The 24854-nt window shown below is 45.1% G+C and overlaps 1 pseudogene across 5 annotated transcripts in view; it reads right to left on the minus strand.

The window, feature by feature from the left end:
- The window catches only part of LOC146812837 (epidermal differentiation-specific protein pseudogene), a 49032-nt pseudogene that overhangs the window by 5919 nt on the left and 18259 nt on the right, over positions 1-24854 (minus strand). For all 5 annotated transcript variants that reach the window (XR_014966919.1, XR_014966921.1, XR_014966920.1 and 2 more), the window contains one exon: positions 19430-19531. The product of XR_014966919.1 is annotated as an epidermal differentiation-specific protein pseudogene, transcript variant X1 (transcript). The remainder of the gene's footprint in view (positions 1-19429; positions 19532-24854) is intronic.

A 24854-nucleotide genomic window follows, 5' to 3' on the forward strand; every position in this document is an offset into this window, starting at 1 on the left:
GAGACCCATGAAATCCTAACAGCTGCAACACAGACATTGTTTATGTTTATGTTTATGCTTATAAAATTTATAAAGCGCACAAATACCCATGGGTGTCTCGGCGCTGAGGACAACAGCATGAAACCTATTCCAAGGACTACTGTGCAAATAGCCACGTTTTGGTCATTTTTCTGAATGAGAGTAAGGATTGACAGGTTCTGATATTAAGGGGGAGCGAGTTCCAGAGTCTGGCAGCTGCGACAATGAAACGTTTGTCGCCCCAGGCGGCCGTTTTGGTCCGAGGTACAGTGAACAAAGATGACGTAGAGGAGCGAAGCGCCCGGGTCGGAGTATAGGCTGCCAGGTCTTTGATCAGGAAATGAGGTCCAATGTTGCGTGAAGTTTTATACGCAATACACAAGGCCTTAAATTTGATCCGATTCCTCACTGGAAGCCAGTGGTATTTTCGGATTACCTGTGAAATTGACTCATATTTTGGGGTTCCTGAGAGCAGCCTTGCGGCTGCGTTCTGGATAGTTTGCAATTTGTGAATGACCTTAGTTTGGGCATTTAAAAGAAGCCCGTTACAATAGTCAATAGTTGACATGATTAAGGTGCTAATGAGAGTTTTGCCTGACGTTAGGGGGAGGAAAGGAAGAATTTTCTTTATCATCCGTAACTTGTAGAAGGCGGCTGAGACTACTGAGTTGGCATGAGAAAGAAAAGTGAGTCTGTCATCAAATATGACTCCTAGGTTTCTGACCTTGGTGACTGGGGGGGGCGGGGGGCCTAGAGACAAAGGCCACCAGGTAGAAGATCATGCTGGGGCTAGTTTACGAAAAATCATGATTTCTGTCTTATCAGAATTTAGTTTGAGGCAATTATTGGTCATCCAGTTACTAATGGCCAATAGGCCACATTGAAATTTTTAGGCTGCTTTATTGCCATCATTATGTATAGCCAGCACCAGCTGCGTAACATCGGCATATGATGTGAGATTCAACCCATGGCTCTTGATGATTCTGGCTAAGTCAGCAACGTAAATATTAAAGAGGGTCGGGCTCAGAGACGAGCCCTGCGGAACTCCACAGGGAAGACTCAGTTGGGAGGACTGAAAGGTGCCAAGGTTAACCGTCTGAGTACGGTTGGCCAGGAAGGAGGCCAGAAGAGCGCAGGCTTTGCCCCCAATGCCTAGCTCTGCGACACGGTCAATGAGTATGGTATGATTGACTGTGTCGAAGGCTGCAGAAAGATCGAGCAGCACAAGGACCGCTTTTCCCCCCCTGGTCCAAAAGAACTCTGATATCCTCGGTCGCCTTTATAAGTGCAGTTTCAGTCCCGTGACACTTCCGAAATCCAAACTGAGTGGTGTCTAAGAGTTGATGAAGTTCAATGTACTTAGAGATTTGAACATTGATAATTTTTTCAACAATTTTTGCCAGAAATGGCAGGCTGGCTATGGGTCTATAATTTTTGGTGTCACTGGCGTCAAGATTGGCTTTTTTTAATAAAGGTTTTATTATTGTTTTTTCCATATGGTGGGGTATGTGCCAGACTTGAATATAGTATTGTAAATGGTGGATAGGACAGGAGCCACTTGTTCCAGTACAGGAATGAGTGCGGCTGGCGGACAGGGATCAGTGGCAGAGCCTGATTTGATAGTTATCATGATATTTGCAATCTGTTCAGCGGTGGTATTCTCAAAGAGCATAAGAGACTGCCCGGGGGGTCTTTTTTTGCCAGTTGTACCGTAGCGTTAGAGATTGGTGCGAACTTGGTGTAGATGTCATTCACTTTGTCGACAAAGAAGTGTGCTAAAGAGTCACAGACTGGCTGAGTGGGGGAGATACTATTGGTAGTAGTTTGTCCAGAGAGTTTTGCCACTACTTGGAATAAGCGTTTATTCGAGTCTTGAGCACCTTCAATTTGCGAGGTGTAGTATCTGCCTTTTTCCTGGATGATGAGTAATTTGTATTTAGTGAGCTCATTTTTATAAACTAATTTGTCCTGCAGGTTATAGGATCCACGCCATTTTCTTTCATAGTTCCTGCATAGTTTTTTCTTTTCTCTGAGAGTTTCCGAGAACCAAGGGGCTGAAGGAGCATTTCGATTCCTTGAGATATTTTTAAGTGGCACCAGCCGATTGAACGCATCGCTGAGCCAGTTGATATATCTTACTGATGCTATATTGGGATCAGAGGAGACTGGAGGTTGGGTATGGGAAAGGCAGTTTTTTAGGAGCTGTGGGTCAGTATCCCTCCAGGCTCTCCGAGGACCCTGTATCAAGACGGAAGTTCTGAGAGGGTGCTTGGCACAAACTGAAATTTAAAAAAAGATGGCATGATGATCGGACCACACTAAAGGGAGGATGTTTTTATCCTGGATGGTTTGAGAGTTAGAGAAAAGGCCGTCTAGAATATGGCCAGCTTGATGAGTGGCAGTTTGGACTTGCTCTAATAAGCCTACGGCTTCCATGTCATTACGTAGGATTTTTGTCTGACTGTCTAAAAGGTTCTCCAAATGAAAATTGAAGTCACCTAGGACTGTAAAGGAGGATTCAATTGCTGCTGGTTCTACCGAGGAAGTCTGTCCTAGGTCCCGGTGGACGATATAGAAGGATACCCTTAAAGGTTTGTGACGCCGTTAACTGAATGGAAAAATGTAAGGCCTCACAGGTGAGTAAAGGGATGGGTGAAACTTTAGTTGAGAGTTTGTTGTTAAAAATTAAAGCTAATCCACCACCTTTTTTATTTGCTCTATCCTGCCTTAAAGCGGTATAGCCTTCTGGGGTAGCCTCTGCAAGATCCGGTCCTGAGGTGGGGTCTGTCCAGGTTTGATGTCAAGTTTATGATTAGTGATAAGTCGTTCTATCTCATATTTGTGTTTAACAAGGGAATGCGCATTAATGAGGGTGGCATTAAGATTCCTGTTGGGTGGAGTAGTGCGAGAAGGTGCACTACTTAAGTTGCTTAATTGAGGTGTGGGGGGAGTCTTTGCAGAGTGGGCAGGTTTACATAGGCCTGGTCATGCTCTCTAGGCACATGCGAGTGCAGCCTTTATTATGCGGGGGGCAGGCATAATTTATAAAGATCTAAGGCAGTATACCTGTGCATAGTACGTATGTCACACTCAGGACCAGGGGGGGTGGCCCTCGGCCCGGTCCAGGCGCGGACGGGAGCAGACGGGCTTGCCTTTGGCGTGCCGCCGGCGCGCCCGCTGCACGCGTCCGCTGCGCGTGCGCATGAGAGCGACCTTTATGCTAGGCAGGGCGGAAGTACAACGATGATCTGCTCCCAGTGGCCCTCCGCGCAACGGCACTTGCCGCGTCGGACCGGGGCCAGGGAGAGAAGGTGAGTGTTTTAAAATGACAAGAACAATAAAAGCATTTTAGGCACACAATGAATTAAAATACCAGTTTTAGCAGCCACAAAGCGAGCAGTGTTAAAAGAACCTTGTGTTCTGTGCAAGTATCGCGCCACGCAGCTGCAGTGTCAGGGATTAGTGACAGCTGCGTCCGCTGCGCGAGTGCATGAGAGCGACCTTTATGCTAGGCTGGGCGGAAGTACAACGATGATCTGCTCCCGGTGGCCCTCCGCGCAACGGCACTTGCCGCGTCGGACCGGGGCCAGGGAGAGATGGTGAGTGTTTTAAAATGACAAGAACAATAAAAGCATTTTAGGCACACAATGAATTAAAATACCAGTTTTAGCAGCCACAAGGAGAGCAGTTTTAAAAAAACCTGGTGTTCTGTGCAAGTATCGCGCCACGCAGCTGCAGTGTCAGGGATTAGTGACAGCTGCGTCCGCTGCGCATGCGCATGAGAGCTACCTTTATGATAGGCAGGGCGGAAGTACAACGATGATCTGCTCCCGGTGGCCCCCCGCGCAACGGCACTTGCCGCGTCAGACCGGGGCCCGGGGCCAGGGAGAGAAGGTGAGTGTTTTAAAATGACAAGAACAATAAAAGCATTTTAGGCACACAATGACTTAAAATACCAGTTTTAGCAGCCACAAAGAGAGCAGTTTTAAAAAACCTGGTGTTCTGTGCAAGTATCGCGCCACGCAGCTGCAGTGTCAGGGATTAGTGACAGCTGCGTCCAGTGCTGTCAGTGATGAGGCCTATCGGGAGGTGTGGCCAAGCCTAGAGTTCATGCTGAGGCCTCTGAGAGCTATGCTATTACTGTAGCTGAGCCCTACTGCATGCTGTGACCGTATGTAGGCAGCAGTCATTAAGGTGTGGGGGAGCTGGTTCGCCTTCTGGAGCAGTGGCCTGGAGTATTGGCTTTTGGTTGGGGCTGTCCTGGCCCGCAATAGAGTGAGATCTGCTGGGGCAGTAGCCCAGCAGGTGGACCCTTCCCCTCGGTGGACAGACAGGGTGCAGCCCTGTGATGGTTAGCCCAGGAAGGGAGCATGCTGCCTGAGGGACGTGCAACGTCCCCTAAACATGTCAATGTTAGAAATTGGGTTCCTGCTAGACTGGGGTGTGAACCCTGGTCAAGCAGTAACCACAATCCTAGTCAGTGTAAGACACCACTAATCAACAAATTAAGCTATGCTAACTCCCTGGTAGCTTTGCACAGAGCAGACAGGCTTGAACCTGAAGGCAGTGTGTAAAGTACTCGTTCAACACTTCAAGCAGTAAAAAAAGTGGAAACAACCCACAAAAAGATTCCACATCAGGTTCGAATAATAGAACTTAATTTAATAAATAAAACAAGAGACCAAAAGGACAAAAATCCTATAAGTGGAAGCAGAGATATTGACGGTCTCCAGAGATTCAGTGGTGGAACATGACAGACACTTGGCAGGAATGCCCCCTGTCACTGTCATTATTTGCCCTGGCATTTGAGTCGTTGGCTGTAGAACTTAGGAAGAATGCGAGGGAATTTTTCATCACAATCGGTGATTCTGTGCACCTGATATCCCTATATGCGGACGATGTCCTTTTCTGTCTCATGAGTCCTCGGGATGCTGTCCTGCACTTGTTAACTCAACTGGATGATTTCGGTGCCATTGCTGGTCTCTGGATCAATAGGTGTAAGATGCTGTTATTCCCTCTGGGAGGGCTATGGCACATGAGAATGACATGCCCAGGCAGGGATTGAGGTGGTCAGATATTTTTAGATACCTTGGAATCATGGTGGCACACACCTTGGAGGGGCAGTGCCACTATAACATTGAGAAGATGCTGAGGGGGCCTGAATGCGGTACACCTGGTTTTGGAACACGCTTCTGCTTACAGTAGCAGGGTGGACTGCGGTGGCGAAAATGGTCTCCCTACCCAGATGCCTCTATAAGATCCTAAACCCACTGCATACGCTTACATGGGACATCTTCAAAGCATTGGATAGCCCATTGATATATTTAGTATGGGCAGGAAAAAGAAGCACAGTTGCACTACTGGTGCTCAAACTGGACTTAGTGGAGGGTGCCATGGGACTGCCTGACAACATGCGTCAGTATACAGCTAAGCTGTAAATTGCTGTGCAATGAGCAGTGGAAGGGGGTAACTGGGAGATGTGACTGTTGAGGGGTACATGTGGAGACACTTCCCTAATGGAGCTGCTTATGAGCATCTCCAGAGTAGATGGAAGCATTCCATATATAGTCTGACCAACAGCTGAGATTTGGGAGAGGGTGATTAGCGGAGTGTTGAAGAGACCACCCTTTGCACAAGATTTGGACATTCGGACAGTGCTTCAGTTCTGACGTATTAGTGGGGTCATGTCAATTGAATGGTGGAGGAAGGGAGGCTGTGCAACACTTGAAACCTGTATCCTTGGGAGCAATTCCTTACTTTTGCAGAGGCCTGTGAGGCTTTCTATGTGGGGAGTGGTCAGTTTTGCTAAAATTGCAAGAACAGTGCAGGAAATTTGGGCAGGGTTCCAGGAGATGTCCCGACAGATGGAGACATTGCAGATGGTGCTGACTGTGGGCTCTCTCTGCCACTTAGCCTCTATGTTTCACAAAGCACTAAAAAAGGATATGGTCAACATTAGACCCAAGTCCCAAAAGGTTTGGATGGGTGAGTTGGTGGACCCTTTGACAGACAAAGAAAGGCAGACGACATGTGCGCTAATTAAAATGGCCTTGTGTAATGCCAGTTTCAAGTTGACACATTTGAATTATGTTCACTGAACATGCCTGACTCCCATTAAGCTAAGTAAAATGTACAGCGGCAGGACTGCAGCTTGCCTGAAGAGCGGGGTGGATGGAGCCTCCTTCTTGCTTATGGCTTCACTATGACCAAGAGTATGAGCTTTCTGAATGGCAACAGTGATAACACTGAGGACCTTGACAGGGACTACCTAGGAGACACCATAACATAACGCAGTGCCTCCTGGGTATAATAAAGCAACCCAGGGGGGACAAGAAGCAGTGGACATTTTTACAACTCACACTGGTCCTTACCAAATGATGTACAGCAATGGGATGGTTGGGTGATAGAACTCCCTCACTAGCATTATGATACAGGGACACTGTAGAATGGGCATTAACAGAAAAGATACATTTGAGGGTGGTAGGTGGGAAGAAAAACTGCTAGAGGATCTGGAGGCCTGGGTGTCACTACTGACAACATTTCAGGAAATTGAGAGGAACATGCAGCACCAAGGTCACAAACACAGGGCTCCCCAGGTGGCATACAACACACTGAAACAGGGATGAGGACGGAGGGGTGGGTGGTTTGGAATTAACGCCCCCGAAAGGGCGGCCATGATAGAGAGGGGGGAATAATTGGGGACCATGGAAGTTCAAGGGGTCACTGGCACAGTCACTGGAAATGAATGTAACATATGTAAAACTTGGTGAGGGAAGGGAAATGACTCTAAATTGACAGAGAATATTGGACTATCAGACAAGTGAACGCAGAGATGTTGTTGATGTTGATTTATTGCTTATGGTTCACAACTGTATGTAACAGTGAAATTGGTGAATAAAAATACATTTTTCAAAACCTATCCAAAGTAATAAAGAAAGTGTTGGACTTTGAAGCAGTCTGATTTACTATTCCAACTCCAGTGTAAGCCACCAGTAGAACTAGCATTAGACTTTAGAGGCATCACGTTTACTATTCCCACTCAAAAAGGGAAAGTGCCAGACTTTGAAGGTGTTATATTTAGTATTCTCACACCAACGTAGGCAAAACAGGAAAAGTTTTGGAGTTTGCAATGGCTAGATTTTCTAATACCACTCTAATCTCAGCAACAGTGAAGACTTTGTACAGGTCAGACTTACTGATGGACTGTTCTCATTGGAGCAGGGAGGGACAAAACGGATTTGCATATGGCCGCTCAGAACTGTGGTAGCATAGTGTACGGCTTAACAATGGAATGGGATGCAGCCCGAGAAATTACCAGTGGCTTAAATTAATTGCAGCGTTACATCCATCACTTTTTTGTATACTTTGGTGTGTGTCCCTAAATGAGATGATATTCCCAGACGTGGGTTTTCCTGTGCACAGTGTGTCACTGAAATCAAGCTATACTTGGCGGAGGAACCCTAACTAGAGTCAAACTGGACCTGGGGTGCCTGTATTGCAGTACAGGGAGGACCTGGCATGGCGGTTTGGGCTGGACTGTTCTCATTGGAGCAGGGTCAAGACTTTTATGTATACAGCTGGTCCAAAACTTAATTGTGTGCAAAATAACAACAGACTGGGGTGTGACTCGGGTAATTCCAGTGGCTGAGATCACTTCAAGCATTCCATCCATCACTTTTATGTACACTTTAGTGTGACTTTCTATTCCAACACCAACATAAGCAAAGGCAGTGGAGTTTGGAGGGGTTATGTTTACTATTCTCTCTGATTTGAGCAACAGTAGGTGGCGTACTAGACTGTGGAGGGGGTTTGATGCACTTTTCTCACTCTAATCTGAAAAACTGTGGGTAAAATGTTCGACTTTGGAGGAGTTAAATATACTATTCCAAGTCGTAAACTTAAAAGAAATGCATTTTTATATATAATAATTTAAAAAGAATTAAACATATTTATGATAAAAATATATTCAATATCGATAAATAAAATAAAATTACATTAAAATAAGAAAACTGCATATTACAAAATGAATTAAAAATATTCAAAAATGAAAATAAGTTAAAACGAATACACTTCCTTCCCAACTAGGTACAAAACCCCAGCAAAAAAAAATAATTGAAATTAATTAAAACATTGTTATAAATTAAACATCGTTAATATTGAAATAACTATTAAATAAAGCTAAATATAAAAATAAATATGACAGTTTAAAAATGTATATAAAAAAAGGATTAGTAGTTTTAACATTTAATTAAAAAACAGCAAATAATTAAAATATCAATCAATATAAATAATGTATATAATACATTTTAAATTAAGAGTTTAATTGACATTAACATTTTTTTTTTATATTTAGAAGAACTTCCACTCCAATTCCTTATGAACCCAACAACCTACGAACCCTCCTTTTTTGTATGGGACCAGCAGCATGTCCCACTCTTTCCTGGGCTGGTGGCCTAATCATAAAAGTTGTAAGGTGTGTGAAAAAAACTAGGGAGAGTGGTGGTGGGAGGTTCTGAAACAGGCTTAGTAGTTTGAAGAGAACCACCATCTTAATGAGTGCTACCCTGCTGGTTAGTGTGAGGGAGAGTTTGATCCAACCCTACGTCTTGCTGTTCTAGTTTAGACATGCATTTTCCATAGATTCTGCAGTACAGGACCTCCCAGTCCATATGGAACTGAAAAATTTAGCATTGAACAGGCTTCCTTTGCCACTGTAGAGAGATCTTTAGCCGTGGGCAGGTGATGGCCTCCGTCAGTGGCATAATGAGAGATTTGTCCCCGGAAATTTGTAGTCCCGACAAGGCCAGAACTATTATGATCCCTAGAAAAACCTGGGTCAAGTTGTTGTTAGGGTCTTCAATTATCAGCAGGATGTCGTCAGCATACAGAGAGAATATTAGTGGTGTGTAAAGACCTGGATTCCTTTTTGGGAGTGGTGTTGTCTAATGATACAGGTGAGGGTCTCAATCACATGGGAAAATAGAATCAATCAGAGGGAAAACCCTTGCAGTGCCTATTTGCCTAGAGGAAATGGTGGGGCGACATCAGGTTTCTGATTCTGATTGTGGCCTTCAGGTTCGTATATAGTAGGTCTCGGCCTAGGTCCATCCTCTCAAGCACTGTAATGAGATAAACCCTTTCAACAGACTCGAAGGTCCTAGCTGCAGCAAGGGAAATAACCACAAGCACCATAGCTGGGTCTATCTGAGGAGTGAGGGTGAACAGTGTGTGCAAGTTGTCTAAGGTTGACCTGCTCAGGATGAATCCAGCTTGGTCTGACTGAATCAAATAAGGAAAGGAAGTTTTGGGAGAAGTTGTTTGTCTATTAATTTTGCCAGTATTTACGTGTCCACATTTTTCAAGGAGATGGGATGTTACGATTTGCAAAGGTGCACAGGTTTGCAAGGTTTAAGTAGGGTAATAACTATTCAATCAATCAATCAAAGCATTTATATAGCGCACTACTCACCCGGAGGGTCTCAAGGCGCTTGGTGTTGGCGAAAGGGAGCCTTTCTCAAATGCATCCAATAATAGTTCTAGCAGGGTCTGTGCGAGTCCCTCAGTAGCTTTTTTGTAGAATTCAACTTGTTGAACATCTCCCCCATGGGCAGATCAATTCCTCAAGTCTCACATGGCAACTTGAATTTCACAGATATTTACAGGGCTGTAAAACGGTTCTCACTAAGGTTGTTCTAGCCATACTATTGTGGCTTTCTCAAGACAGTCTGTAATTTGCAATGCTCTGTGACATGTTTTGGCAATGAAAAGCTCTGTATAAGGTGCGTGACGTCTTGCAGTATCTCAACCAGCCTATAGTGTTTGGGTGCAGCTTGGGGCTGAATTTTAATAATCTCCGAAGAATTCCATGAATGGCGGATCATTACACCCAGCGTTGTGCTGGGCATTCAGCTTCGTTATATCACCAGGCCACTTCGTATTTTCCCAAAACTGTTACCTCCCGCTCCACAATTCTCTCGGGGGCTTATATATGAGAGCACTGTGTCACTTTTGCACCACGTAAAGTGGTTTGTGCGTGATGTAGGGCTCGAATAAACATTTATGAACCCATGCAATGCCACCTTGCGTGGTTTTGAGTGGCTTCATAAATCATGAGTAAGGCAAAGCAGTGAAAATTGCTCCATTGTCTCACTCTGCACCCGGGATGCGTTCCATGGATGTTGTGGTGGGTTTTCCCACGTAACACCCATGAAATTTGATGCCATAGATTTGCATACTCATTGTAAACCTGGGGAAACGGAAATCTGAACGCATCCCGAGGTGAGGTGTAATGAGGAAAATACTTTGAAAGATTGGTTTTTTGCAAGAAGGTGCCCCTTCCTGCACAAAAACAATCATGCCTGCAATGGAAGTCCCCTTACACCATGGTGCAAGGGATCCTGCATTGGCGCTATGCTGCCAAAATGAGCCAGCTCAGGCAGGCAAAGACAGGAATGCACTGTATTGCTTAATATGGTGCATGCCTGCCCGTTCCCTTTGGCATAGGGCAGCTCAGCAGGGTGGGGCCTTTGGAGTATAATGCCACAAGTCTATATCTGTGAGAACGGTCCGCCATTGTGTCCTCTAGTGTCCGGATGTCGGACACTAATTTGTTCAGGTTCCCTTGTGTGGATTGAGTAAACCTTGTCCTTTAGAGATGCATTTGCCCCTAATATCCACCATGAACGTTTCCCGAAGCACTCACACCATCATCACAAAGCCCTGATTCAGCTGGAAGTAGGAATGTATATAGTGCCCGATGGCGGACCGAAAAGAGAAGTGTGGCTCAATGGTTAGAGCGGCAGACCCTGATGCAGAGGTCTGGCCCGGACCAGGGTTCAATTCCCGCCTCGGCGGGTCTTGGGCTCAATTTCCCCGGACCCGATAATTCTTCGCTCGGTGCCTATTCTAATCATGGGTCCCACTCTGCAATTCTGGGCAATAGCTTGCTTAATCTCCACAACGGCCCCAAAAGCACTAGGATGCCTGGCTTTCACCTTGGGGGTGCCCAGGAGTGGGCACTTTACAGGGAAAGGCCAGGAAGGGTTCCACAGCGGTATGTGCACAGCGCCTGAGAGACCCTTTCGGGGGTGTGCGGAGCGCTATATAAATGCACTACATTTACATTAACATCCCTCAGCTCCCCCGAGTACTGGCTCCAGAGTCTGGAGCCACAAACCAACGTGGGATCCAAAAGGGCACAGTGAACTGCCTGGCGGGGTTCTAAGCATGTGTGCTATCTAGACAGGCCATCCCATCACACCCAGAGTGCCCAGCCAGATGTCCACCATGGAGAGGGAACCACGCACCGGGTAATAAAGCCCGTCACGGGTTATTATGGTTTGCAACTCTGTCCGAGCTCAGACACGCCTCATCACCCCATATCCGAATGTGCCTGGAAAGGTAAAAATCAACCCCCCTTATAGTTGTCATCTACTTTGGGCCATGTACACTTATTAATGATCATTTTATGTCGCCTTTAAAAAATGTGAGTGTACTATAGCGCCCTTGGGTGTCCGAGATATCTGTGTGGGGCACCATCTATTAGCAAAAGCATAGAGGGGTGAGTTGGCCAGATGTGTCTCCTGGATGATGGCACCATCTACAGGATGAGGTACCGAGGGTGAGTTCCTGGAGTTTCTGGAGTTGTTCCCTCTGCGAGTTTTCCATGTAAGGAGTCTAGCATTCTGCATAGTAACTTCTGTCTTTGGAGTCGGTGTGCCTAGCATCATGTCGATGGCTGGTGTTGACCAGTGACTTGCAACGTCATTCGTCATACATTGTGTTGCGTGCTACTCTGATGTTCCGAATACCCCCAGGCCCCTACCCATATCGAGCCCCAACACCTCGATGATAGCCCCCATAAAGCACGATTCACAAAATAAAATGACGAGAACAGTCTGTAAACTTTTCAGTATTTATTCAAAACTGTTGGGGTTAGACCAGAGGAACCAAACATTCAGGGGCAGATTTAAAAGCCCCTTGCGCTGCCAGTGTGTTACTTTTTGTGACTCACTGGTAGCGCATTTATCTGCCCCATGTTTACAAAGACAGGAAAAGCCACTCTGTGTGGCTTTTCCTGTCCTTCTAAATACAGCCCCTTTACAAGCAGTACTTTGCGTGAAAGGGGCGTTCCATGGGTGTTGCTGTGGGTGTTCCCACGCAAGACCCATGGAACCAGAAACATTTCCAGATTTATGAGAAATCTTAAACCTGGTAATGCGTCAGTTTGCTACGCCACCCTAGGGGTGGTGAAGCCAGGCACAACGAGGAGAAATGTTTTCATTTCTCCTTGTTTTTTCCTCTTTCAATGCGTGCTGCATTCTACAGCACACATTGAGAGGAAAATGCCTGTAGTGATTGTTTTTGTGCAGGAAGGTGCCCCTTCCTGCACAAAAACAATCTACCCATGGCGCTGGCAACCTTGCACCATGGTGCAAGGGTGCCTGTGCCGGCGCATGGCAGCTGTTTGTGCGCCAGTGCAGAGAGTACAGGAATGCGACATATCATTGTAGATATGTCACTTTCCTGTGCTCTGAAAGTGCTGCAGCATTGCGCAGCCAAAGGACTTGCCGTGCCGCGCCGCGGCACTGTCTTGTAGATCTGCCTCTCAGAATTTTGTTGCAGTGCCATGCTAAACACATCTCCCTTTTAGCCTTATGAGCAGAACTGTCTGTGGTGCTCTTAGGGACCATGATGTAACCAAAAGGTATAGTTTGGCTATGGCCTCAAAAGACCAGGAGCTAGTTTAACATAGGTTGTTGTTTGAGGACTTGAATGCAAATGGAATGGTGCTGGGCGAAGTTCTGATATCACCCCTGAGTACGCTCTCTCTAAAGTCACTTCAAATTATCCAGTTTGTGACTTGCTGTGTAGTTTAAAGCTACCAGACGTGGAACATGGGAGATGTTTGAAAAAGGCATTTGCATCCTCGGGGGATCTGAACATATGTGGCTTGCCTTTCCATAGAACACTGAGACAAGCAGGATATATATAGCATGGTGTATGGAAGACCAAGATCACACAGAGTCTTCTTAATGGGAATAAACGTACGCCTGGCATCTTAAATCACCTAAGTGAAGTCAGAATAAAGTGAAAAAGTAGAACCCTCATGTTGTACATCGCCTCTTTCTGGACCAGTCAACAAATGTTGTCTGTGTAGCTGAACAGTTTATCCATGATTGGATATGGGGGAGCGCTGGGAATTGGTCTTGGGGCAAGTGAGCAGTGCGCCCTCGCCACCACAAACAACTGCGACAGGAGCTTGCGCCTAAAAATTTAGACAAGTAGATTTTCCTTTCCATGTGCTATATTGACGAATTCAGGGATGCCAACAGCATGCAGGTTATGTCTCTGTGAGCAGGCTTCTGCGTTCTCATTCTTTGCCTTTATCTGGTACAGTTTTGATTTCAATTCACTTTGCATCTTTGCCTGGTGAGCATCATTTTCCTCGATATCGGGGAGCCGCCTTTTAGCCATGTCAAGTCTGTTCTGTTGTCAGTCTAGGCGCTCTTTCATGTCAACCATGAGTTGCATATGAGAATCTGTTTTATTATTGATTGCAGCCAGGCCACCCTTCATCTCCAGCAGCAGCGGTGTGACACTGAGATGGACCACGTTATCAGGGATCCACAGCCCAGGAGCTCCATCGCAATAGCAAAGAGAATGCGGGCACCCCTGGTGCATGTCCCAGGCAACAGGGAAGTGGGTAAAATCACGCCATTGATCCACAGATGTGCAACAGGTAGGGAATAGAGGAAACTAATTAAATATAGGAATTTGTGACCCACACCAAGACGCTTGGGTAGGCACGAAAGATAGGGCCATTAGAGCGAGTCGAAAGCCTTGGAGGCGTCAAGAAATGCAGCAGTAGCAGGGTCTAGTGTATAGAGAAGGGCAAAGAAAGTGCATAGATTGTGGGCTGTGGACTGAACATGCACAACATTGAATTGATCCTGGCAAATCATATGAGGGAGAAGAGGCAGGAGCCGCGAGGCGATACGCTTTACTAGAATCTTATTGTTACTATTTATCATACAGAGAGGTCTACGAGACTTGCAACATTTGGGGTCTTTGTCAGGCTTCAGGATGGACACAATAAGGGCCTCTAGCAGGAATGTTGGGAGGACACCGATGTGCATGGACTCCTCTACATATCAAGGAGATGGAGGCCATCAGGGCCGTAGATTCTTTATGAAAGGCGACTGTGAGGCTGTCAAGGCTGGGGCCCTTGTCTCTGGGCAAACCTGCAATAACCTGAAAAATGTACTCTACTGTAAAGGGCTCATTGAGAAAAAGGTGTTGGGCCTCCTCTTGCCAGAGGAGCTGCACTGAGACCAAGCAAGAAGTTAAGTCAGGGGGAGGTTTGGGATGTGGAGTATAAATTGGCATAAAAATCAACCATGGTGCATTGATTGGCCTCATTTCCAATGTGCAGATTTTGATGGTCATCTAACAGGTCAACCACATTGTCACTCGTCCAGGGTTTACGTAGAAATCCAGCCAGTGTCTTACCTGCCCTCTCTCCCTCACCATAATGCTTGGCTTGTATTTCCCTTCACATATAAAGGTTTGGGCTAGCCACCAACTCAATAAGAATTTGCAAGACAGGATACATAGGAGGGGAGTAGTTTGTGTGCCCTTATCAGCAATGGTTTTTAAATGGGTTAATCTGGAAGGGCCACAGATATCTATCTGGGCACGCAAGGTAATACCTCTTTATAACAACAGGGCCACCACTGGAGAGTTCCACCACACCTCAGGATGTCACCATGAGGGGCACCACTAGACAGGTGGTAGCCAACATGATCCGATGCCCAAACTCTAGACAGTAGTGCACCCCAGGGCACACTATAGACAACAGGGGCCCACTGACTCAATTATAGAGTCTACTTCACCAGTAATTCTTCACTGAAGTAAGGGTACCCCCTTTACTCTGTCACATCTGCCCACAGGGGCTCTCCAGGCCGCAGCACAGCCTTGGAAAATGGGTGTCTTACAACTCATGTGATATTAGTCATAAAGAATGGAGCACTGGTGGTGGGATGGAGCAGATGTAGTGGGTGCTTCCACACCCTGGGGTACCAAGGGGTATGATCAGGCCAGTGGGAGGTCTAGCTGTAGAAACATCAGTTCCAGTCTGGGGCCTGGCAGTATACAAGTCCCCAGTCCGGGCGGGGCCGCAAAGTCCAGTTTTGCAAGGGTAGGCCTCGCCACTCTAGGGCCTTTCCAGCTGCTTTCCTTAGCAAAATGCAGGCAGTCCAGGTTTTCCACCAGCTTCAGAGAGCCCCAAAGTATCAGGGGCAAGCCAAGCGGTGAGTAGGCCTGCGGCGCAGGGAGAGACGAGGCAAGGCACCTCGCCTGCTCCACGGCCGACCGACGCCTCAGGCAAGAGACCGCCTACACCCCTGCGGGCTGTAGGAGGAGAGCACTCACTGCCCAGTGTGCTTTGCATCCGCATTCCTCTGTGACTATCTCCAAGGGGGTCACGATCCAAGGTGTGATGTGCAGCCACCTCTGAGCTGCATCAGCGTCACCAGCACCATCCGTCAGCCACAATGACCAGGGATAGGCCACAAGGTGTCTGGCATAGTAGCTCTGCACCAAAAATGAGAGAGTTACCCAGATAAGCCCAGAAAGGGACCAGGTGATGATACTGTTCAAAAATAATTCCCTTTTGTATGTATATTTATTCACATTACCACTTTAAATTACTACTGAACCAAAGAATATCACTAAAATTAAGTATCATAATACGTTTTCTTATTAATACATTTATATTTTTATTTCCCGATATTTGTTTCAGGTTTTCTTTTGTTAAAAGAATTTTTTGTACAAAATTTAATATATAAAATCAATACACAGTATCAAAAGCTCACAGGTACATATTAGAGTTTACATTAATTATTATATAAAGTTGGTCCAAACAAAAACTTAAGCCCAAATCTGTTGCTCGAGCAGTACAACAATCCAAAGATAAAAAGTTTATTAATTATATTCTTTGGTTCAGTAGTAGCTTAGGGGCATATGTATCAAGTTCCGTTTTTGCAATTCTCAAATAGCGATTTTTAGGGAATCGCTATTTGAGAATTGCTAAACGGGATGTAATAAAAAATTCGCAAATGTTTTGCGATTTCTTAGCATTCCTTAATTGCGATTAGCAAATTGCTAATCGCAATAAAGGAATACCTTCCCATTCATTCCTATGGGCCAGGAGGCCCATAGGAATGAATGAGAAGACATTCTCAATTAGCGATTCGCAATTAGAGAATCGCTAATTTAGAATAATTTCATGGGTGCAAGGGTGTCATAAGGACACCATGATGCACCCCTGAAATGAGCATCTGTGCGCATGTGGCGCACATACATGCCCTAAGAGCATGTATGTGCGCCACATGGCACTTTGAAAGATACCAAAAAGTGCATCTTTCAAAGAAATCGCAAATTACCACCAACATGAATTTGGTGGTAATTTGCGATCTCTTAAGGAGAAATCGCACAACTTGGGTGCTTGTTACATTGCATTTAAGGAATCGCTATTTGCATTTCCTTAAATGCAATCGCAAAATAGAGAATCGCAAATTTTCGATTCTCTATTTTGCGATGCCCTTTTGGGATGATACATCCCAAAAGGCCTTTTCCCGTTCGCAAACGGGCCGATTCTGAGAATCGACCCGTTTGCGAACGGGAAAAGGGCTTGATACATATGTCCCTTAGAGTGGTAATGTGAATAAATATAGATACAAAAGGGAATTCTTTTTGAATAATAGTAGCTCTGCAGTCCAAAGGTATCCACCAAAGATACCAATTAAAGCAGCGCATCCTCCGGGGTTATGCTGTTCCACGCTCTCCAGATGTTGCCTCTGGACGGGGATAATTGCTGAATAAAATGTTCTGATTGGCAGAGCCTCCTCAAAAGGCAGCCATCTTACCGTCAAGCCTTCTCCTTCCTTTTTAAAAACCATCCACCTGAGTGTGCTGGTATGAATTCAGGGTTCCACGCTATGGAGCTAAAGTTGGGATTGGAAAAACAAAACCCCTAAATAATACATCCCTTTAGGCCTTGCCCATCTAACCTTCCAAAAGACTGTCCAGAGTGGACTTTCGTCAACGGTATGACCAGCGAAGCATCATTGCTTCCCTGTTTCTCCATGGCGCCACGAGTGCACCGGAAGGGCTTCAATATCCGGAATGGATCAACAGTGTGTAGGCGGAAGTCAATGGATGGCCAGCTGATGCCCATGGCTTTGCTGCCTTTGATGCAGCTCTCAGTCATAGTGGCATAAGAGTGGACTATTCTGAAGGCGACAATAGTAATTATTAAAATGATCACACTTTTCAAAATACTATGCCTGTCTGAAGCTATTCTGGTAACAATTCCTATTCTTATTTTCGAGTGTTTACAGAGGCCAAAACAACTGCAGAATAATGGATCACACTTGCAATCCATCAGAGTTTGTCCCTGCATTTCGGCCATTTTGATTGTCTGTTGACAGCCAATAATTATAGCTGTGGGTATCCAGGGGCTTTCTTGAATACGTTTTGTGGTCCAAGCGGGTGCGGACAGCCCACACACAGGTGAGCTCCAGCACAAAATGTACTCTATCTGCCAGTCAGACTGCGGGTCAGACTTTGTTGTCTTTTCAAACCAAATTCTGGTGCGAAGGGTGCCGTAAAAAAGGGCAGATTTTGCTTTTCACCATATATTATTCCCCTCACCCTTAATACCATCCACCACTTGTCTACTAAAGGAAGGGGCAACCTTTAAGTGGACAAATTAGAAGAAGCATTCCAGGTCGTAAAAATGTAGTTCACTTCTGTGCCAGTTCTGCAGAATACTGCCGCTACCCACCAGGTGCTCGTTGCAGCAGCCACCTCCAACTAGGCGAAAGGGTCAATTCTTTCCTAGCAACTGGCAAAAATTATCTAGTGACTGAATATTTTCAAAAATTAAAGTAGGCCAAACAAAGTCACACAATATTTGACAAGAAGGTATACTGCAATAACAGTCTTCGAGGACTGATAGCATTACTTCTTGACCCATTGCTGATCAGTAATGTTATTTATCAATCATACAATCTTACTCTTTCTCAACCCAGCCACAGCCTTGATGGATAGATGGTTGCAATGATCACGCTTCTTCACAAAGTTCAAATTTGTGATATCATTCTAACTAGGCCTACAGAAGGTTAAGAGGGAAGCCCTGCCTCAAAAATATTTCGAATGAATCTGAATGTGTGAGAGATAAAGATGACTTCATTGGAGAGGATCATTCAAGGGCTTTGAGCCAGTTTACTGCATATTATAAGAGAGACTCTGCCATGGTCCATATCCATCCTGAATGACACAACATCAGGGGCTAACAGAGCGAGCAAGACTGGTCTACTTATCACAAAGGTGTCTATTTCTTCCAATCTTTATTCTCACGACTGGCAGTGCCTCCAGATATAATGCTCCAGTACAACAGAATGCCTGGTGGGATAGGATAAGAGCAAGCGTTTTCCTTCTGTTGCCACCTGTGCCTTGTGCTCACAGCCAAAGTTGCCAAGGCAAGGCCCATAGGTGTCCCTATTTCTTTGAATCCTCCACCACATCCTAGTATTACCAGTCCATGATTTTGAAGCTGCTTCACCTTTCCCCCAGGGTTTTAACACATACAGATATCAGTTGATATTTCCACTAAATTCAGCCTCTTTTGCCAAGTCAAATAGATACCATTAGCAAGTCAAACCAGCAAATTATTCTTGTCACACTTATGCCCCATGGCAGGCTATCAGGGTGTTATATCTGAAAGGCCTTAGTCATCAAAGTCATAGGCTCTCAGTGTGGTTAGCCTTGCTTCCTATGCTTCATCATTTCAGTTTTCTGCAGTTCAATGGTAAAAACTTGAGTACCTGGGGCAATATCAGGATTTCCTCCCATGACGGTTAATATTTATTAATGGGTCTGAGCTGCAGTGTGAGGTGCTTTTAATGTTGGATTCTGGGGTTGTTCAGTGCATGATGCGGCATCTACTAGACTGGAACAGATATAGTCGGAAGGAAAGATCCCGGGATTTGGCAGCATCTATTTATTCCTTTGACTTATAAAGCGATTCCACCAATTGCATCCCACTAAAGTAGGCCGTTTAGCAAGGCCTGCCACATTAACTAATGGTGGCACAGACACATACAACTCAAGCAGCAAACGTTGTCACTGGCTCAAAGACAAAAAAAATGGACCAAGGAGAGTTCTTGCATGACTTCACCCTCCTTTTGTGGGAGGTTTGGCATATCTTGCAAGATTTCCTCCTGATCTTCCATGAGTTTAATTATACTTAGGCAGCAGTCATTTGCACCAGGACATATTTAAACTCCATGCCTCCAGGTGTATCTGGAGATACCAAGAGCCAGAAGATCCAAAGCATTGAACTTACCTCTTCACAATTTGGTGTGGCAACTGGATTTGCTGGCAACAGGATGACTTCTGCTGGCTCTGCACAGCTCTCAACGTGAGCAGGTAATACTTAGGCCTGAATCTATAAGAAGAAAAAATAAAGCATAACATTTGAGAATAATGGGGTGAGAGGTTGATGGACAGAAAAATAAAACAAGACAAATGCAATACATAGGAAGGAAGCACTAGTTGAAATGCAGCAGGAAGTGGCCAGTGTGAGCCACCACCTTGTGATGAAACTTGGAAATTGTTACCCTAGATTGAGAATGGCGCAGTAACCAGTAATGCAATGAGAAAGACACACATTGGGGGGAGGGCTACAAGGACAACCTGCTTTAATCCTCCAAAGAAGGCATTTGTAGCAGAGACAATTACAGCGATCGCAGTGGGTACACTTGATGTGAAAAAAGGTACTTTGTTTTTCAGTCATCTGTGAGCAGTATGGCTACTCATGTATCTCCTTTTCTATTTCCCCAAATAGCTGCCAGGCAACAAACCACCATCTCAGTGATGGATGCCTGTATGTGCAGAACCACCAACTCTCATTTTGTCCTTGTCTCCAGGTCTAAACAACCAGCCTGTGCTACCACCAGGCTGAGGGATGGAATCTGTGTGCGAGAAAGTGTTTAGTCTAAGGTCATGTACATACTGCCTGGTGAATGACCCTCAGGTAATATCCTCTAACCACCTCAGCATATCATAAAGTGCAGTATGAACTCTGCTGATATTAGAGGAATTTCTTTCCAATTACACCCTGCCAAACTCAAACCATTGCAACAATAAAAACATTATTCGTTCAATGTTATGTACTGTATAACGCTGGGACTGCTCACAATGCCAATATCTTACTACCCTCCATTCCCACTGTTGAAAATCGTGATCTCTGAGGGGTCAGCCCCAAACGTTTTCCTTCCACTTTTTGCTGAATTCATTTTTGTTGGCCTTAGGACTCTGTGCACTTTAAAACTGCTAACCATTGCTAAAGTTCTTATGATCTCTCCCTAAACCACCACATAATTGGCTTAATTGGCATATTTAATTTACTTGTTAGTCTCTTGTAGAATGGTATACTACCCAGAACCTGTAAATTAAATACTACCAGTGTTCCTGCAGCACTTATTTTGCCCCTCACTTAAGTAGCACCTTAAACCACTGCATCCAGGCCTTCTATTGCAGTCTGAATGCAGTGTCACACTGCCATGTCAACTTGCCATTTAAAACTCTTTTCTTAAACTCCCTTTTTGTTACATAAAAGTTACGCCTAAGGTAGGCCATAGGGCAGGGTCCTGTGCAATTAAAAAGGAGAATATGTACTTCTAGGTTTTACATGACCTGGTAGTTAAAAACTCACAAATTCATTGTACACTACTGTGAGGCCTTTCCCTCCCATAGGATAACATTGGGGATGCCTTATTACATTTAATAAGCTGTAATTTCTAATAGAGGGGATGTCCATGTGTTGTGTGTGGCACCTACCGAATTGTATTGATAAATCCTTTTTAATGGTTAAGTCGGATTTTTCATTAAAATCTTAAAAATGACACTATTAGAAAGTTGGCATTTTCCTGCCCTTAGTATTTCCTGCCTGTAGACCTTTGTGCCTCCAGCATATCTTGAGTCACATGGCTGGGTGTAGCTTTTAGTTAGACTTTATGAATTCCTCCCAGACAGTCACACACCATTGGGATTAGCTGTGCCTCAATAAACTAACTGGCAGAATGGGGAGTGGAGATGAGTACAGCCCAACTTGCACCTGAATAGGCTGTCTCCTATCCCCACACAATAGGCCTAAAAAACCTGTATTGTCGCTGTAGCCAGCTTGGCGACTGGGCAGTGGAGTCAAGAAATTTCAAGAACTTCAAAGAACCTTTCTAGAAGTTTCTCCCACCTTCCAGGGGAAGGGCACCACGGAATAAAAATAAGACCTTTAGTCCACTCATCAGTTTACTAATGAACCTGCGGGAGGACCCTCAGGGGACAGCCTTCAGCTATGACCTGCTAGTCACTCTGCTAGACTGCTACTGTACCTGGAAGGACTGCTTTGCTGCCTGAAGCCTGCCTTGAACCCATAGAGGCCAGCCCTGTCATTGAGCCATGCATCTTCACCTGCACCCAGGTTTGCAAGTGACTGCAAGGGCTAATTTGCTGGTCTCCTGTTCAGAGCCACGCACTCCCACCACCTTGAACCCGCACCTGGACCCCACCAGAGCCCTGCACCCCCAAGAGGTTTCCATTCACTCCTTGACCCTTAGTTGTAGTGTTAAAGGTGCTCAGATGACCTCTTTTTAAAACTGAGGATGAGGAAAACATTTGCCCAAAAAGTGCTCTGAGAACCAGGAGGAGATCGAGACCAACCTGCTTGCCTGTCCACCTGAGGTGCATCGCCAGTCGGCATGACTGCGCAGTTTTTCCCACTACGTTCTTCTCCACAGCAGCAAATCCATTTCAACAGTCTTTCACCAAAGGGCTATCCAATCTTGGGAACTGTCTTCCTCTACAGCCTTCTGGTTCGTCCAGCTGGAGAATTTCAACTTCCATTTTTTTGACTAAGACCCAAGTTAAGAATCTTCACTGTGGCTTTATCCACTGCCATCCGCCGCTGATGCTCTCTCCTCGGACACTCCTGCAGCCTTGCTCCACCAAACTTCTACCTTCTCAGACACTTTTATTTCCAGATTTTTTAAAGTTAGAAGTTAAGCTCTGACCAGGCCCAGTTCACTTCTTGTATCAGAGCGGAGCTCCATCACAGTAGGCATAACTTTTGTTTTACTGATTGGATATTTGGTTTTGTGGTGTCAAATAAATGATTAAACTTTACTCTATTTTTCTAAAGTATTTCAGGAGTTTTCTTATGTTGTTTTTTCATATTATTGCTGATTGTGTACTGCATAAATACTTTACACATTGTCTCAAAGTTAAACCAGACTGCTTTTTAATCCGAGCCACTCAGAGATAAGCTCATTTGAATTTAGTGACTTATTGTGGTTCACTCTGCTAGAGATTGTGGCTGTTGCTTGACCAGGGCTCACACCCCAGTCGACCAACTACACAATTTCTCATATCCACACTTTTCCCAATAAAAGCAGTACTCAGTAAATATGGTTGACTGCATCAATGGGAGAGAGAACTATTATAAACATGCAAACAAATCAGTTACATTTTATATGCATATTTTAGAAAGGAATTTGTAAAGTCAGTTATCTTTTTTTGGTATTTCTCTCTCCTGTGCATTGCACCCATCCACATATGACATAGTGTTAATATTTGAATGAGTGTGGGAATATAGAATGATAGGCGGAATCATATTTCAGTGTTGCGCGTGACAAAATGTGTTTTCTCAGTACATTAATGTTTGCAAACCATGAGATATAAAAGCTGGGGCCATTCACTCAAGTCAAAACTGATTGGACTTGCTCAGGTCTCTTTATTTAAAAAATGTCTGGAAATTGCCATTGTTGAGTAGGATGGAGGAGGCCTGAATCTATGGTAGTTGAGCAGGTATCATAGCAGCTTTGGAGTTTGTCATGCAAAGACAAAGGCTTACTCAACCAGCCCAACTTAGAAAAGTCCATTGCACTGGACTGTATTCTATGCACAGCACTGGATAGGTATTATGACTGCACGTACAGATTTCTGATGGCCTCTATTGATTCCTTCTCCTTAACATGATTGCATGGCAGATTGTCCCAGTCCTATGTCATTTTGCAAGATCAAATGTGACCAATTGAGGAGATGGGTAGCAGTTGAGAAACAGTGAACAAATGTGAAGGGGTTCACATCAGTGGTTTTTTAAGGATTGGAATCCTGACATTCCCATCATGTGTGGGGTGTATGCCAAAATATCGAGCTAAGGTAGTCTATTTATAATTTTAGATCCTTTTGGAGTTCCTTGCGAACTCACAAGGGCTGATCACAATGTATATGAAAATGCACAAACAAAAATTCTGCTTAATTCAGAGATGAATATCCCCATCAGAGTAAGGCATCGAAGCAGGGATGGATTCCCGTTTACCCCAGTTTTGTGTTAATTTTTTATTGAACCCCTGACAGTAGCAATTCAGGAAGACAGAAAGAAAAATTGCACAACCTCTAGACAGCAGGTGTGAAATTAAACTATACCCTGATGCCATACTTTTTTTAGGTTTAAATCTGTTTTTATTTATTTAATCGTGAAGTTCAGAATACACTGTCCACCTAGATCAGCTTGGCCGGTGGTGATCAGATAATGGGGAAGGCAGGTCTTGTATGCGCAGAGGATACTACGTAGTGTGCAGTGATCATGGGGAATAAATCAGAAGGAACAGGGAAGTGGGAAAGAGAGAAAGTTGCCCAATAGTAGAGAAGACTGGGGTGTGTTCAGGTGGCTGGTATTCTGCAGGGGCCTCTGCTGGTACTAAACGCAGGACGCAGAGATAGCAGGGATAAGATAATTCCCGGAAATAAGTGGAGAGGTATGTCAAGGTGGGCTGCCACATTTTGTCAAAGAGGGGGAGGTGCTGCATTGCTACTGTTGTTAATTTCTCCATGCCTATTATGTCCCACAATTTTTGGAATATGTGACGTTACAACACATGCCTTTACATCGCATGCCGTTGCAATGCAAAACTTTACCCCGACTTTCTGTCGGGGGAGCACTGGAAGTTCGAATAGATTAATTTCCTATCCTAACTCCAGTGTGTGCAACAATAGGGAAGGTGTTGGATTTAAATCCAATACCTTCTACCCACTGCTGCACACCTGTTGCTTTGCAACGGCATGCAAGGTAATTGCATGCGTTGTAACTGTTGCGTTGAAAAGGCTGTTTCCCCATTTTCTTGTAAGCAATCCAAGTGCGACCGGATAGTTGTGGTGTTCCATTTACTAAGAAGAAGGTGTTTAGCCGCTCCAAAAGCAAGGGTAATGGCTCTACCTCTGGGAGGCCTAGTAATATATAGCTAAGGAACCTCGGAATGTACGTCCCGTAAATGGCATTTTTGGCTGCTAGCACTCCCTCCCAGAAAGACTGAAGCTTGGGGCAGTGCCAGAGCTGGTGGGTGAGTGTGCCCTGTTGTCCACAGTCCCACCAGCAACGGTTGCCCCCACTCGGGTTCCAAACTGCCATATTAGCTGGTGTAAGATACCAGTAATGGGCAGTTTTTAGGAACATTTCCTTGCTGGTAGTGTGTTAAGCGGACTTTCGTGTTCCGTGCAGTATGTCACACCATTCCCTGTCAGCGAAAGGCCGCTCACATTCCCTTTCCCATCTGTCCCGCTCTGGTGATCGCAGCGGTGAGTGCATTGTATTTAAAAACGTGTAAATGTCAGAGAGTATTTTCTAGTCTGAAAGTCTTGTGAGGAGCCATTTCACACAGGGTGTCAGGGTATTGCTAGCATGCGATCGAATCCACGATTGCGTCACCCAGTGC

The sequence above is a fragment of the Triturus cristatus genome, chromosome 7, assembly GCF_964204655.1.
Source record: "Triturus cristatus chromosome 7, aTriCri1.1, whole genome shotgun sequence".
Taxonomy (NCBI): Eukaryota; Metazoa; Chordata; class Amphibia; order Caudata; family Salamandridae; genus Triturus; species Triturus cristatus.